The 16,860-nt window shown below is 45.3% G+C and overlaps 1 pseudogene; it reads right to left on the minus strand.

Annotated features, from left to right (window-relative positions):
• Positions 1–3,498: 3,498 nt before the first annotated feature.
• Positions 3,499–3,618, minus strand: LOC136642485 (5S ribosomal RNA; annotated as a pseudogene).
• Positions 3,619–16,860: the final 13,242 nt, after the last annotated feature.

Genomic DNA, 16,860 nt, shown 5'->3' on the forward strand with positions numbered 1-16,860 from the left:
CTGCTGCATAGAAACTCCCCTTGCCCTCCTCCTCTCTGCCCATGGAACACTCGCCCCCCCCCCCCAATGTACCTGCCTTGGCATGGCATGGTCCATGGTCTGACTTACCGGAGGTGTGTGTGACAGATCTGCTGGCCATCTACTGGCACTTCCAGCTGTGGCCTAGCTTCTCCTGACCGCAGGTTGCATTTGTAACAGCTGTAAAGCGTCTACACCACCAGAACACTAGTTCCAGTGAAACATAGGCAACCTAGGTTTGGGCTGTATGTATCACTCTTATTTTCCATTCCTTTCCTACTAGATCTTTCCATTATTTGCCTCCCAGGAATCTTCAATGCATTGCGCTATTGTTCTAAAAAAATTTGGCAGCATTCCCAGATTTTTCCACTCAGTACCAGCTTATCGACTCCAAAAGGCGCTTGTTCTCTGGTGAACACCAGTAGCTTGTAAAGTGGTACCCATTTATTCACAGTCCTTCACAATCACCTCTCCACATGTACTCAGGAGGTATGCATCACTAAGAACACAATTTTGACAAGCCTGTTTACCTTTCACGCTTGTCTTGTTAATTGCTTTTTATTACTAAGGAAATGGAGCTGGGATTCTCAGCTTTAGGGAGTGGAGATCGCCTACATAGTACAAGTAACATAATCCGGATATGACTTCATTCAGTTCATGTTGTGTTGGGGGCTGAACTAACAAGGGTCAGATTAAGGTCAGCTCTGCATGTCAAATTTGAAGTCCATTTGAGGTGGGGTATTAGGCCACAGGAAATCAAGCAGATGGCAGAAAGAAGATGCGAGTCTTAGCATAGTGCTAACTGTAGTTGTTATGGAGCAGTGAACTGGATGATTTGAGCTGCATTTTAGGAGACAGTTCAGCCTAAAAGTAGTAGAGGAAATCAATCATGGAAGCAAAGTCCATGCTAGTTAAAGCATGCAGGTGGAAAACAGGCATTGCACACAGAATGCATGAATGCAGAATTCTGATCCCCGGCATCAAGCTGCTGCCAGTCAGAGGAGAAGATACTGGACTAGGTGGTTTCATGGTCTGGAGCAGAACAAGGCAGCTTTGTGTGATGAATAGTCATGATCAAGACAGTATTTCCAAAGCAAGTTTGTCCATGAATCCTGACCTTCCCCAACAAGCCTGTGGGCCACATCATCGGATAACAATGGTCCTGGGGCAATGACACAATACATGAATGTTCATACTTATGACAGTCTCCCATGCTTTCTGTTTTGCCCTCCGGTGGGAGCCTAATAGTACAAGCCTAGAGATCTTTACTCAGAAGTAAGTCTCGTGGTACTCAATAGGGCTTACGCTCTGGTAAGTTTGTATAGCAGTGGTTCCCAATTTTTTTCGTCTGGTGGCTCCATTTGGCTCCTGGGCCAGTGGCTCCCCACTGGAGCTACAACCCTATACATTGTACAGAGTGGCAGGTTTTTCACAAGGATGCCATGGTTCCCCTGGCTGGTTTCCACAGCTCTCTGGAGAGCCATGGCTCACAGTTTGGGAACCACTGGTGTATAGGATTGTGTATAGCAGCGGTTTTCAAACTCTCAGGGAGAGTTTGAACTGCAGTAAGTTCTTGCGGGGGTGGGGAGGAGGCAGCGACGCGATCCACAGGAAGGGGGCTGCAGGGACTGGGATGCACTCACCAGTCCCTGTAGCAGCCTGTCGGGGGTGTGGGGAGGCCTGCGCGAATGCCTGGAGGGCTCCCCACAGCTTAAAAAGTGAAAGCGCAGCAATCGCGCTCCACTGGAAGTGCAGGCCTCCCCACACCCCCGACAGGCTGCTGCAGGGACTGGTGAGTGCATCTCAGCTCCTGCAGCCCCCTTAGTGACGTGATCCTGGGGGTCCTTTTGCTGTCTCCCCCCTGCCCCTGCCCTTTAAGGGGAAAGTGCCAGGGCTTTCTGGCTGGGGCGTCACAACGCCCCAGTTTGAAAAGCACTGGTGTATAGGATTGGAAACTAAATGTATTTATTATTATCATGCTTTTATGCATCCTTACATGGATGCATGTGCTTTTCAGTTCACTGCTTTTCAGTTCAGTGCTTTTCAACTAAGTACTTTACAATTCATATCTCATCTGTTTCTGCATGAAGAATGACAGCTGGTCTAATTTCCGTGACGTGAAGTGGATGTGAGGTTGTATTCGAATGGTTTGCCCAAGGGCTGCCCATTGATTTAATGGTTGACATGGGATTTGAATCCAGATTGAAATCTGTCACTCAGTTGTGCATGGCATCGTAAGATACGGATACCCTGTCTGATAGCTATGTGTTCCCTCTGTGTGCTGTTTCCAGATGCCGTTCACAGCTGTTTCAGGAGATTCAGGAGTTCTTCCACATCCTTCCCTTCACCGCTTCACAAAATAAATATTTCACAAATGAACTGCCAGTAGAATGGTTTTTTGAAGCATTTCTTCATTTTGCATTTATTCAGCTGAAATTATTAGCTGAGGGCCCAATCCTATCCCATTTTCCAGCACCAGTGCAGCTGCAATGCAGCCCCAGTGTAAGGGAACAAATGACCCCATACCTTAAGGAGGCCTCTGTGATTGCTGCCCTACCACAAGATACAGTGCATGCCCATTGGCACAGCTGCACCGGCACTGAAAAATTGGATAGGATTGGGCCCTGAAGTATCAGTGAGGACCTGGAGCATTGTCCGCCACTCAGTGTATTTTAATAAGATTGCTCAAAAAGAATTTCAGGCCATGTGTTCACATTTAACAGCACAGAAATGAAGCATCCCAGGTACAGCTGGCTCTGGTGACAGGTAGTGATGTGGCAATTAGAGCCATGTCATTGCGAGGTCACTGAAATACCTCCCACCTGACCAGAAGTTGCCTTAACCTGGAGACAAATTTGAAAAAAGAGATATCAATATTTACAATGTCACTTGGGAATGTAGTGAATCCCCTTCCAAAAAACCAAAACAAAACAAAAATCCCATCCTCCCCATTTTAAAAAGTCACAACATTGACAATTTAATATGATTGGCAACCTTCAGTCTCGAAGACTATGGTATAAGCCAGGGGTGCCCAAACCCCGGCCCTGGGGCTACTTGTGGCCCTCGAGGACTCCCAATGCGGCCCTCAAGGAGTCCCCAGTTTCCAATGAGCCTCTGGCCCTCTGGAGATTTGTTGGAGCCCACATTGGCCCGACACAACTGCTCTCAGCGTGTGGGCAACTGTTTGACCTCTCGCATGAGTGTGGGATGAGGACTCCCTCCACTGCTTGCTGTTTCACATCTGTGATGCAGTAGCGGCAGCAAATGAACAGCCAGCCTTGCTTTGTGCAAGGCCTCGAGCTATTGCAAGACCTTCATTCGTTCATATAAGTTCACCTTTAATATATTCATTTATGTAAACTTATGTAAATTTATTCAAATTTTAAATGTAAATTAATTCTTTTTTTTCCCTGGCCCCCAACACCATGTCAGAGAGATGATGTGGCCCTCCTGCCAAAAACTTTGGACACCCCTGGTATAAGCCTACAGCGCCCGGTATTCCCAGGCGGTCTCCCATCCAAGTACTAACCAGGCCTGACCCTGCTTAGCTTCCAAGATCAGACGAGACTGGGCATGTACAGGGTAACAGTTGCTATCTGTCAATTTAATATTTGCCCTTCATATTCACACAGTGCAATTTCTAAAGCTGACGTAGGTCCTTCAAACTGTGCAGTTAAGCAGAACATAACAGTAAAATGTCACTCTCGACTCTCCAAACATCCAAGCTGCTGCAGTGCTGTTTTGGCTGAAGTTTCTTTTCATCATTCAGTATGTTTGCCCCACCCTGTGCCCCATCAGCATCTCTGTCTGTCTTTTAACCAACAGAGGCAAGTAGCATAAATCAGATAATGCCCATTAATCATGTCAAGTAATTACCATTAATCAGATGGCATTAGGCTTTCCTAATAAATGTGCACAGTTCCCTTTTCCAGCCATTGGGTGCCTGCTGGAATCAGCTAAACACTCCAAGCAAGGCACAAGGCAAAAATAATATGAAGAGCAAGTGTTTGTGCCCATATCAGAAACCTTGGGGTGGGGGAAAAAAAAAAAAAGATCTCACAGATAGAACTGAACTGGGAAATCAAGAAGTGACAGAGCTGCGATTTCACAATTTCCATCAGACCGTAGCTTGACGTGATTAAGCAGCAAAGCACTTTATCTGCTTGAACTCAGTTGATCCATGCAAAATGAGGATGCCTGGATCAACCTATATTGACACACAACACAGAGAGGTGTTGCAAGGTGTGTCACTGAAACTCAAGTGCGGGCTGCATGGTTGCTTGTTCTCTGACAGGATTAAGTTGCCAGACCCGAATATTAGTTTTGGAAAGGTTTTTGCTTTGAAATATAATCCTGCTGGGAACATTCCCCCCCCCCTTTTAGAGCTTCACAGAAATAATTCAGGTTGCTCTTTGTTAGTAAAGGTGGAGGAAGACGTGATGACAAATGCAGGTGCATTGGGTGACCCTTCCTCTGCCCATCAGCAAGGGGGCCAGGATGCACATCACAGAAAGAAACCTCACTGTTAATTTACAGTTCTGCGGGTCTCTCCCAGATTACTCATGAAGCCTGTGTACCCCCAATTAGAATCCACACCTTCACTGGGATTAGTGACATTGCTATGGGGGTGTGGGCCGCACTGGGTGATGCACATGGGGTGGTGACACACACTAGTGACCCAAATTGCTAAAAATGTGGTTTGTAGGAATAATGCCGTCATATTATATACCATTCAATGTGTAATTTACAGCAGAATACAATGAAAGAAACCACATTGAAATACCTGTGTTCTATCAAAAGAAATAGCCAAAAAACCATTGGGGTGGGGCGATGGTACACCACCACACCCACCACCTGGGTCATTGCCCAACCCACTGCATGGGAGGAGGTCCATCATGGAGGAGATGCGCTGGCCTCCCATACTGGGTGATGCAAACCCTAATGATGCCACTGATTGGGATGAAGTGTAGTCAGTCTAGCTCACTAGTTCCCAACCTATGGTCTGTGAACCACAGGTGGTCCACAAGACCCTGAGAAGTGGTCTGTGAGGTCTTGGGGGAAAAACAAAATCACCTTTGATCACTTCCAGTATCTTGCCGAGCAAACAATATGGACCACCAAAGAGGGCAAAGGATGGACTGCCCACAGCCACTGAAGTGTCAGCTGTGACTGTGGGTTGTCCAGTGTCCATCCTTTTTAATAGTCCATGGAGGAGTGCTTGGGAGAAGGACCACCAGGGAGCCTGGAGACCAGACCATCCACAGCAATATGCAGTCCATGACAATTGCAATTATTGTCTCAGTGATTCACGAGCTTCTAAAGGCTGGGAACCACTGGTCTAGCTCAATAGTTCCTTCCCCTGAGAAAAAGGGGAGTCTCTCTTGGTGGTAACATGTGAGAGGGCATCCTCTGTGGTGGCACATCCTGTCGAACTCCCATCCATGGGAGGTGAGATCGGCTTCCTCCTTGTCAGTGTTTTGTCATTTTGAAGACCCACCTTCTGGCATTGGCTGATTACTTGTGACCGAGTTGTTGTGCTTCTCTTGGCTTTTGTCTCCTGGCTGCTGCGCTAATTTCCGTGTCATTTCTAAAGTCAGTTTTGTTTTACTTCAGTTTCATTTAAACAAACTGCTATAAACAGCGATGGATTGCGAGATGTACATTTAAAAAATAAATGATAGCCAAAGTCATGTGGATCCTTTGCCAAAAAAACACTCAAGTTCTGTAACCAGGAGTCCCCATTTTGGTAATCTGAAAGAAAACAAGAAGGACCCATGGGAAATCTATAAACACAAGACAAATGCCAACACTATTCAGCAATACACATGAGGCACATGTACTCAGATGTACTCACAGGTGCTTACCTTCAAACGCATGCATGCAATGGGGGAGGAGGAGACTTTCCACTCTGGTCCTCTTGCCTAAAAGAATTGTCCTTATATTTTCAGGGTAGCCTGGAGCCAACACTTGCCATGGAATGTGGTAGTAGAATTCTGGATTGAACTGCAGAGTGTGTATGATAGTGCTGCATGCTTCTTCTTTATATATATAAAAAGAAAGTCTTCCTGCATACACTAAACTAGCGCATCGGGAAGAATCACTTGACATAGCCTTCCTTACAGGAGGAACTTGCTGGAGAGGGCTCTTGGGAACTATCATATTTAAGGCCTGAGTCATTTTCCCATTCTGAGGCTTCAACAGCAAAGACAGAAAAGTCAGCAGAAAACTCCTTCAAGGCATTTTCCAAACCAGTTAGATTCACCTGCTGAAGGCCAGAGTCAGATCATCCTAAATAATCCCCATACCTGCAGAGGTCTGGAGACCTAAAATGTGACCAAGACTAAACCGTTCAGGAGACTTATCACTGCCCCTTTGTTGTTGGTGAGTCGCAGCATGACACACATCCATCATTTTACAGGACTGTCAAGAAATTGTTTTACCAGACAATAGGTAGAACTGAGGACCTGGCAAATTGTACTGTTTGCTCCCTCATAGAGCAAATTTAGCTGTTTCTTTATTGAAGCCCTGAAAGACTAGTTATGGCCCAATCCTATCCTTCCTTGCCCCCTGCCACTGGTGCAGCCATGCTGGAAAGGCATGTGCTGTATCCCGTGGGAGAGGGGGAGTGAGAAACTTTGGAGGGAAAGAAGCATTTAAATCTCCTTTCCTCTCCATAAGCCACCTGCCCCACAATGGATTTCTTCAAACCTGTGCCAGCAATTTTTGTTGGTGCAAGTCTGAGGAGAGAAAGGGGGTGGAGTAGCTGCTGCCAGAGGGGATAGGATCTGGTATGTACAATTGCCACCAGATTCAACATCTCCCACAGCCTCTATCTCCATTTCCCCCCCCCCGCCCCTGTTCTGCCCTGTCCATCCCCTCTGCCATGGTGGGTGGCCAGCACTTTGATGACGTGCACAGAAAAGCTCAGGCAGTGCACACTTTGCGGCTGCTTTATAGCAACCAGTGCTGGCAGACCACTAGTTCTGAAAGAGGGGCAGCCCAATAGGATTGGGTTGTTGGTGCTTGAAAGTTTCTTTCAGCCTGCAGAAGATCCTGCATCCTCAACAAAAATTTTTTTTCCATCTTTTCACTTAAATGATTTGAGAATTGTTTAAAACTAAGTGTCATAAAATTGCTATATTTTATGTGTGCCTCTTCTTTTCTGTGGGGTGGTTGGCGACCTTCAGTCCTGAAGGACTATGGTGTAAGCCTACAGCACCCAGTATTCCCAGGCGGTCTCCCATCCAAGTACTAACCAGGCCTGATCCTGCTTAGTTTCTAAGATCAGACAAGATCAGACATTTCTGCCCGCTTTTTCTGTGTGATTCTGGGCTTTCTGATGGTAGGCATTTAGCCCTCTAGCTACCAAAGCATCCCAGAGTTTCTTTGTGGGCTGAAACTTCATTGGCATCTCACTTTCTACTGAGAAACCCAGGAATGTCTCAGGTTAGTGCTAGTTCCTCTCCAGGCTGAGAAAAGGTGGAGATCACGTTTCAAGACAATTGGCCAAAGTCAGGGTGACCAGATGCAATGGAGGATGGAGTGCCTACACCTTTAACCATTGTATAGAAGAGGGGAATTTTGGCAGGTGCAGCATTCTAAAACCTTCCATGCTGGGCTGCACCCGCCAAAATTCCCTTAAACGTATAGGCACTCTGTCCTCCATTGTATCTGGTCACCCTGGACAAAGTGGTCAGGCAGCTGGCACTCCTCCAATCAGACAGCAGGCGGACCTCCTTCCAGCTGAATGATAAACTCCTAAGCTCCTTCTCTCTTCCTCCAGCCACCGAGAGCTTTTCATCATTCATCTAGGGGAGAGACCACTGATCCCCACTCACTGTGAGTGGTCCAATCAACCAGGTAGAAAAATAGGAATTGGTTATTAGCCAGAAACCATACGATTGTATGGTGATTTTAGTTTGTCTCTTTGTGCCTTATAAATTCATTTAAAACTCCCAGGAAGAAAACTCTGAGTTTCAATGCAGATGTGAAATTCAAAAGTGCCTCACTGCCATCTGCTGACCATTCTTATGATTGCAGTTTGACTGATTGGTTAAATATTCAAGGAGCTCTTTGTTTTGCCAAATTTTGTTCTCTATGTTTTCTTGCTCATTTGGTTTTGTTATCACCTTTTCCTTTATTAGACATTTAATAAATATTTGACGTATTCTTAAATGAATGAAATATAAATATAGGAAAGAAATAATTCATGTGAGTGTTTTGAGACCAAAGACCTTTTCTTACATTATTCAATTTCTTCTTCCACCCAATTATTAAAGGAATCAGATCACAGCCCTACTGTTGGAAAGTTGGCTAGCTTTGTACTAGACTTCAGAAATCCAGGAGAAAGCAGGAGTCAAGCTACTACCAAACTATCATTTGTATCAAACCTTTTTTAGCTGTGCATGAAGTTCTCTCCAGCATGACTTCTTTCTTTGGAGCTTAGTCACAGTTGGGAGAAGTCAAATGAGAAGCACTCTTCCAGGTGAATAAATCAGACATGTTCATAGGATAAGACATGAGCATAAAAGGAAAACACTCTAGTTAATTGCATGGTATGGGCAACATGCCATTTCTACTTGATGGCCATCCATGACAACATCCATGACAATCCATGACAACATGTTGCTAAATTTCTGGTAGTCTGTCTTATCAATGAGATTTGCCTATTGTTCTTTACAGTAGGTGCAAACAAGCATTATTAGGTGAAAATGAGCAAGGAATATGTGCAAATGATAGGTGCAAATGAGCACTAATGGGAGGTCCACCAGATGGCGAGAAATTGTAAAGAACCATAAAGATGGGCCTAGATGGGAGCATCACTGGACACATCTCTTCTCATGGCTGCTTTGTTCAGGAGGAACGTGAGTGCACATTACTTGCCACATGGCTTGGCAAAGCCTGTGAATAAACAGTCAGGTTGGGTGTGGTTCTTCTGATCTCTGCAAAGATGGCACAGGACAGATAGTTGTTCTGATGGGAGTTGAAGGTGGCACAGACGGCAGAGGCATTGTTGCCCTTGGCTCCGAAGAGCCTGAAATTGTGTCTGATTTATGCTGCCAAAATTTTTGTGACATGTGTTTGGCCATTTGCAAAATGCTGTTTGGAATGGTGAGATAAAGTTTGTAAAATATAGATACCCAACACTAATTTTGGTGCCATTTTCGCACCTGTTTCCAGCCTTAGTTGCTTCAGTCTGCTCTGCTGATTTGGTATTGTTAGGGAAAGGGAAGAGAGGGAGTCCCAGAAGAAGGCAGGCTGACCAAGGGGAGTAGGTCCTAGTGGTTAGTGAACATGCTTTCCCTTTACTGGACCAGCAGCTGAATGGGGAAAAAAGATTTGGTAGTTCGTATCCACTGCTATCATCCCAGGCTACTGAGACCAAGCAGAGGAGGGTCTTCTGGGGACTCCCCCCCCCAAGAATGCTGAAACTTAGGGGTTCTTATGAAAAGTTAATCCCACAATAGGGACTGCAGAGCAAAGACACATGGCAATCCACTGAATAACACATGAACATTTGGCAGACAAAAGATCAAAATGTTGCTACTTTATTAAACATCTGACAAAAAAAGGGATTCAACAATATGAAGAAAGGTGGGTACTACAAATAAAAGTGGTCTGATGGGAAAAGAGTTTGGCTGGGCAGCACAAAGGACAGGTCTGATCCTGGCTCCCCCTCCGGGGCCTGATCCACACATGGGTCTGCCCACCACTCTCTCCCAAGACCCCCGTACTGCCAGCCTGCCACCGGCACATACATACCCTCCACAGGTTCTGCTGGGGCTACATTTGGCCACTGGAGGCCAGCCCAAGGCCCCTGCACTGGCCTCCAGACTCACCCAGTGGTGCAGAAGTGCCTTATGGTTCACTGGTCTAGGGAGCTCTTTGGATTGGTCCCTTTATTTTTCTTTTCTGGTAACTCACTGGCATGGGGTGTTTCTCAGGTATCATGAAGTTTGCATGTTTACTCAGAAGTAAGCCCCCTGAGTTACTCCCCAATAAGTGCAATAGCAGTCTTAATCTTAAAAATGTGTGTGTGGGGGCTGTGTGATTCTAATTTCTAGCTTCAGAGAAAACTGGGTGTGTGTTTATGTAATTTAAGTGTGCAATAGCAGTCTTAATCTTAAAAATGTGTGTGTGTGTGTGGGGGGGTGTAATTCTAATTCCTAGCTTCAGAGAAAACTGGGTGTGTATTTATGTAATTTTCTTTCTGTTTGCCAAGAACAAATTGCCCTATGTTTTCCTCATTTTTCTTTTCCTTATTTTCTTGGCTTGCTTTAAAAAGAAAAAAACAGGTGTGTTTTCTTGTCTCTAACTAACTGCATCAGGGTGCAAGTGTTTTAGGTGGTCAACAGATTACTTTTGCTATTATTATTGCAGATTACTGCAGATTATTGCTATTATTTGCAGATTATTTATTATGATAAATGATCCTTTTAAAATTTCCCTTTTGAAATTCAACATTGGAAGATCTTTTTGGAATTTTAGAGTAAAAAAGCACGGTAAGACAATAGTTACTTCTTGCCTTTGTTTCATTAGCTTGACTTAATACCTAAACAAAAATCTCTAAGTCTAATTTAGAAGATGTTTGACATAACAAAAGCTGAACATTTTTAGCATTTCAGCTAAAAGCTTTGCTTTTAGTTTTTGAATTATTGAAAACTGTTTTTTATTATTGTTTTTAATTGTTAATTTTGTATTTTTAATTGTTGTAGGCTGCCTTGCGTGCCCATGGGGCAAAAAGGCGAGATATAAATTAATAATAATCATAATAATAACAATAACAACAACAACAACAACATGAATTCAGTCAGTCATTATGTCAGTGGCAGACCTCCCTAGCCCCGCACCCAAGGGCAAAGGTCTGTGATGGCGCCCCCTGTGGGCTGTTGCTGCCCCCCATGCACAAATTCACCTGCCCCACTCACTGGAGGCTGAAGGAGCCTCGTGTAACCCCAGGCTGGCTGTGTAGGGAAAGTTTCCTGAGGCTTCCCCAATGCTATAAATGGTGCTTCTGGAAAACTGGATGTACAGTTTCCAGCCCCGTTGGGAGGCCTAAAGGGTTGCACCTGGGGCATTTGCCCCATCAAACATCACGGGAGGTCCACCACTGCATTATGTTTGTTTCAGTCACGGGTCAGGCTAAATGAATACTTACAAACCAAGCCCAAATAGAAAGATGTGCACAATGGGACAGGTCCACATCTTTGTAGCACAGCCCATGCTCACCAGCTAAGTAACTTTGGATAGCAAACGTGCTGGGAAAGACCTCTGCCAATTGGGGTAGACAAACCAATGATATCAAGCAGCACCGTATGAATCTTGAATTGGCTGTATTTTCATGTATTTAATTTAATTTTTTACAGGCCTGATTCTTTTATGACTTGCTGCTCTATGCTCTTTTTACCTTTTTACTACTTGTTATCTGACTACTGTTTTTATGATATGTGTTAATATGCTTTTATCTGTTTTTAAATTATGTTTTTAATCTGTTTTAACCTGTTGTAAGCCACCTTGAGTCCCTTCCGGGAGAAAGGCAGGGTAAAAATAAAGTTGTTAATAATAATAATAATATTTGTATAAAAGTTTTAACAGTAGTAAAACCCATCTTGCCATGAAATCAGGCACTGTAGTCAATGGGATTCCATTGACCAGATTCCTTTGCTCCTATTAGCGTGTCCAGTAGCAGCATAGCCACCCATGTCCTTGTGCCCATTAGGCCCCCCGGGAGAGGCTGCCACTCCCATGTAAGGCCAGTGAGCCCTATGCCAGGTTCACCTAGACAATCAAGGAACACACTGCTAGCCAACTAGTTGCTAACCCCACAGTTAGCACTGTAGCTAGAAGGAACCTAGGCAGGTCTTGTGACCTTGCAACTATTTATGCCTCTCCTAAGGTGGACTACTGGGGCAACAGGTATACCAGGGAGGTGGTTTCTGGGCTGGAAAAAGCATGAGGCCTGTTTCCAATGACCTACCTTTCCAAAATAAACACAATCTCTCTTAACTCCATTTTGGCTTCTTAGCAAACATTCCTGAGAGTCAGCCAGAACTTTGCCCTGGAGGGGGTGAGTGAGGTAAGGCTTTATTTAGGCAAGGTTTTGCCTTTAAACCATTTTTGCCCAACGTTGAATATACACAACAGGGATCAAATGTGTACACATGCGGGCTGGGCAGAAATGGGTTAATAAAGGGCCATTGATTGGAACTGAAAGCTATAGTACTGTGGGGCATCTGTATGTACCTTTCTCTAAGGTCTTGAAAGCATAATCTTGTTGCAAGTACACACAAGTCTTACCGCATAATGAATTAAGCTCAGTTGCCCAGTGACCAGCCCCACTGGACAGTCTTTTCAGATTCCTTCTTCAGGAAGCCACTTCCACTATTGGCTGAGGCATAGGTGCAGCCCACATGATGCTATACCTTTGGCCCTAGAACCTCCTAGGAGATGTACCAGATACCATCGCCCACCCAACAATGTCTTTGTATTCTTTGTCCAAAAGTCCTATAAGTTATAACTACCCCTGCTCTGGGAGCAAACCTTTTTCTTTCTTGTAGAAAGCATCCATGCTGTCTGTTTTGTGGTCTCCTCTCCCACAGAGACCTCCACCATTTTGTGGCATCTTGTTCTGTCCTCAAGGGTAGCAGCACTGTCCATTTTGGCAGTTTCTTCCCTCAGTGTACCAGAGAGGCTCCACCTTCTTCTCATTTTCTTACCACACGCACAGTCAAGCACTGTGCACTGCAGGCCCAAAGCTGTGCTGATGACAAAGATGAGGTTGGAGGTCCTTATCACAAGGTTACATGTGATTATCTCGAACATTAGCCGCCTTCTCCAGGGGAGAAACATAAAGAACTACTATGGAGCAGGTGGTATCAGCACTTTCATCACTACATTGTTGACATTTCATTAGGACTCCAGTAATATGCTGGTGGCATTACCCTGGCCAAATAGCAAAGGTCGGTTCTTAGGCCAAAAACGGAAAAGAAAAGAAAGATTTTACATGGAAAGGGATTCAGGTGTTGGACTGCTTCTAGATACAGGTGTGTTCTGGTGGGGTACAAGCCAGGGGCCCATGTGCATATAAGAACCCATGTCTGACCAACTCTGAGGTGGTAAGGGTCTGTTGCTGCTCTCCACTGCCTCCTGGTAAGCCAGAGTCCAGGGGGATGCTTCCTATGTGATAGCAAGAGAGCAGCAACATCAGTGGACCATTTTCTTCCCCCAGTGCTAGGATGTGCTGTTCCCTGGCAAACAGGGCAGGCTGGGTCATGCAGGAATTGTCATATAGCACCAGGAAAGGAAGGGGATAGCCTGCAGCTGCCACCTGCTTCCCACTGCTTCCTGTTAAGCCTCCCCATTGGCTACTTAGCTGAGAAAACTAATCAGGAATCAAGCAAAGGATGGGCGAGAGTCCTCCTCTATTGTGGTTGTAGCTGCAGTAGCATCATGAAGGAATACACATCAAGCAAAGAATTGAGGATGGCAAAAGCATGTGCATGGACTTTCCATGGCATGGAGAAGACACACCACCGGGGGGGGGGCATCCCTGTAGGGCCATTGCCCCACTCCCTGAAACCTGTCCAGATGGCAGCTTTGTGCACGTGAAACATCATCTGTGTGTTGGGACAGCAACCAGTTTGGTCAGAGCTTATGGGCTCAGCCCCAGCATCTGGGCTCAGGTCTGGAATGTGTGAATAATGAAAAATGTCTCAGAACATGTGCAGAATGCCTTCTCCTTACCAATCTTACACATGGCTTCCAGGGCAGGTGGCCTGGCCCACTGACAGCTTTAGAAATTTTTTAAAAATGACAAGCCATGTGGGACTTAAGCCGGGACACCTGTATGCTTTGGGCACTGACTCTTTGGCTGCCAAGTATTTTGGGTAAAGGAGGGAACTGCAGGCAGTTGCAGCTGGCATGTTCACATCATATTTTATTTTTTTAAAAATTGTACCCTGCACTTATTCTTCCCATTAGGGAGGCACTCAAGGCATCCCGTAATCCTCCTGGCTAGAGAAATCAGGTGATAATAACCAATTATTCCAGCGCTACTGGCTGATGTAGAAACCTTCAAATCAGCTGCCATCCTTCAGCATGGGAAAGATGTTGCTGAGAGAAGCCACCAGACCAGTGCTGGTTCCAGGCTGGTGTCTATCCCACCTGGTCTTGTTTCCTCTTCATTCCAAACAGAAAGTGAATGGCCTCGTGGCTGCCGGTTGCTAGAGCTGACTCGGTGACAAGTTAACGGGTAGCTGAGTCCCCTAGTTAGCTCAGAAATGTCAGCACGGCTGGCAGTTAAGGAATGGGCTTGTGTAATAATTTGGAGGCTGGAAAATTTTTTCCTTTCTAGGAACCAGGACTTGGGGTGTGTGGGAGATGATTGGCGTAATAAGCTGAAGGGAGGAAGCATTCTTGCAAAAGTTGATGGTAATCTGCAATTAGGGTTGCAAGCTCTTGTGCTGGCCTTTCGCAGCAACCAGAATTTCGCAGGACTTCCAGGATTTAGGAACATGGTGTTTTTCCTTAGATCAGGGGTCTCCAAACTTTTTGGCCAGAGGGCCTCATCAAATATCTGGCGCGGTGTAGAGGGCCAGAAAAATTTTTAAATAAATAAATTAGAGATGGAACTTAGATGAGTGAATAAATGAACGAATGGGCTCATTCATTCAACCTCTCTGGTCCTCAGAACACCCTCCAGACACAATCAGAGCACAGTTCTGGTCATGCTCAGCTGAGTGGGCCAGAGGCTTTCAGGGGACAAGAGGTTGGCCACGGGCCGGAAAGAGGCTTGCTGTGGGCTGCATCTGGCCCCCAGGCCGGGGTTTGAACACCCCTGCCTTAGATGGAGGTAAATTATCAGGAATAGCCTCACTTGTTTTATTCATTTTTCTCATTGTTATGTCACCAGTCCTCCAAGTTGCTCAGGGTGGTGCACATAGTCCTTCCCCTCCTTTTGTCCTCTCAACAACCCTGTGAAGTAGGTGAGGCTGTGAGACAGTGATTGGCCCGAGGTCACCCAGAAAGCATTATGGCTGAGCGGGGATTTCAACCTGGATCTTCCTGGCACTAATCCTGGCTGTTGAATGGAGGCACTTCCAACAAGTAATGATATCCACTGGAAAAAGTCTCCTTGCGCCAGTTTCATCATGTAAAATCTAAAGACTGTATGATAATTGATCTTATTTAAAATGTAGGACTCACACTTCCCTCCCTGCTCCAAGTCCACAAGAGGATGATAACAAGAGCTGGTGGAGCCTAACTAAGTGCTGAGAGATTGTGGCATGACTCAGCCTTTCCCTGCTCAGAATCTTGCCTTTGCCATGATTCACCTTGGGTGGCCTTAGGCAACGAGTTCTCTCTTAGCCTCAGCTGCAAGACTGGGACAATAATGCTTTCTACTTGCCCCCTTCCCTACCGAGACACTTTCCTGTTCCTCCACCTCCTCCCACTGCCAACTTACCACCATTGCTGCTGGCCTGCCTGTGCAGCTGCAAGCCACGTCTGCTGGTAGCCTTGTTGTACACAAGGGCAGCATGTAACTTCAACCACCAAACTGGCACTTCTGCTGCAGAAAGAGTGTTCTGCTGCAGGAGCCCTAGCTAGGATTGGGGTCTTGTACATTGGTTACATACTAGTGGCAATGCTTTCAGTTTTTGAAGGAGTTGCCACTCCATACTGTGGGCATAGGTACAGGTTTTTTTTTTTTTTTTTGGAAGCATAGGTCTATCAGTTAACTTCCAGTTTGCCATGTGAATGAGGCTTTATTCCTTAAGCTCCACGGGCCTTAACTTATACAAGCTTGCCTTGACAATGGCACCCTTTTTGCCCCTAAGACTTTGACCTGGATATCATCCCACTAGCATATAAATGGTACATGACTTTTGCACAAACATCTCTCTTAAGAGGACGGAACACCATTCTTTGTTTGCTGTTTATCACATGACTTTCATGCTTGATTAATATATAGGAAAATATTGTTCTTATGCCATGTTAGAGCTTGTTCAAATCGCTTAAAAAGAAAAGTTTGCTGTTTACAGAGCATGCTGTAGCTATTGTAAGAAGTTAGCTGTTAAGCTAGTGTGTATGTTGTGGAGTAACCCACAACACCTGGCTCAGTGATAGTGTTTTGCAGTCCCAAAATAAGCATTTTCTCTCTTCTGTTTATTTTTTAAAAATCAAGTCACGATGTCCTGTCATTCTCTTGCATGACAAATTTGCTTTCTATCCCTCCACTGCAGACAGGGACTCCAGAGGGGCAGTCAATATTTCAGTGGTCCTTGCATTCTACAAAGTCTCCCTTCACACAAATCCTGGCTATCGCACTGACAGGCACTTGCCAATTATGAATTTCATGACAGGTCTACACCTATAGGCTTTTAATGTCATCCAACAGTTTATAATGAATTGGGATGTCACAGTGGGGCTTGGTAGGAAAGGGGACAGTGGCCCTTCTAGCTGCCATTGGCTTATTTGCTCTGATGTCACAGAGGGACTACACATGATAGAAGCAAGATTAAACCTGGGGGAATCCTGGTTTGCAGCTCAGTCTCTTGCAACCCAATTCCATGCATATCTACTTAGAAGTAGATCATCCCATTGAGTACACTGGAACTTTTTCCCATGTATGTGTATATATATTGCAGCCTTAACCATGATTTATACCAGCTCTCATTTAGCTCATGTCCCCACTGTTCTCATCATATCCATTAGCAGGTAAGACCTGTTAGAAGCAGAATGATCCTTGTTCTTATATGTTGTATGCAGGCACAGTGAATTAACTGTGTGCTGCCCCTTTCAACACAGGACATCCTTTAGGTACTCCCCCTTTTCTTACCTTGG

This window comes from Tiliqua scincoides, chromosome 2, assembly GCF_035046505.1.
Source record: "Tiliqua scincoides isolate rTilSci1 chromosome 2, rTilSci1.hap2, whole genome shotgun sequence".
Taxonomy (NCBI): Eukaryota; Metazoa; Chordata; class Lepidosauria; order Squamata; family Scincidae; genus Tiliqua; species Tiliqua scincoides.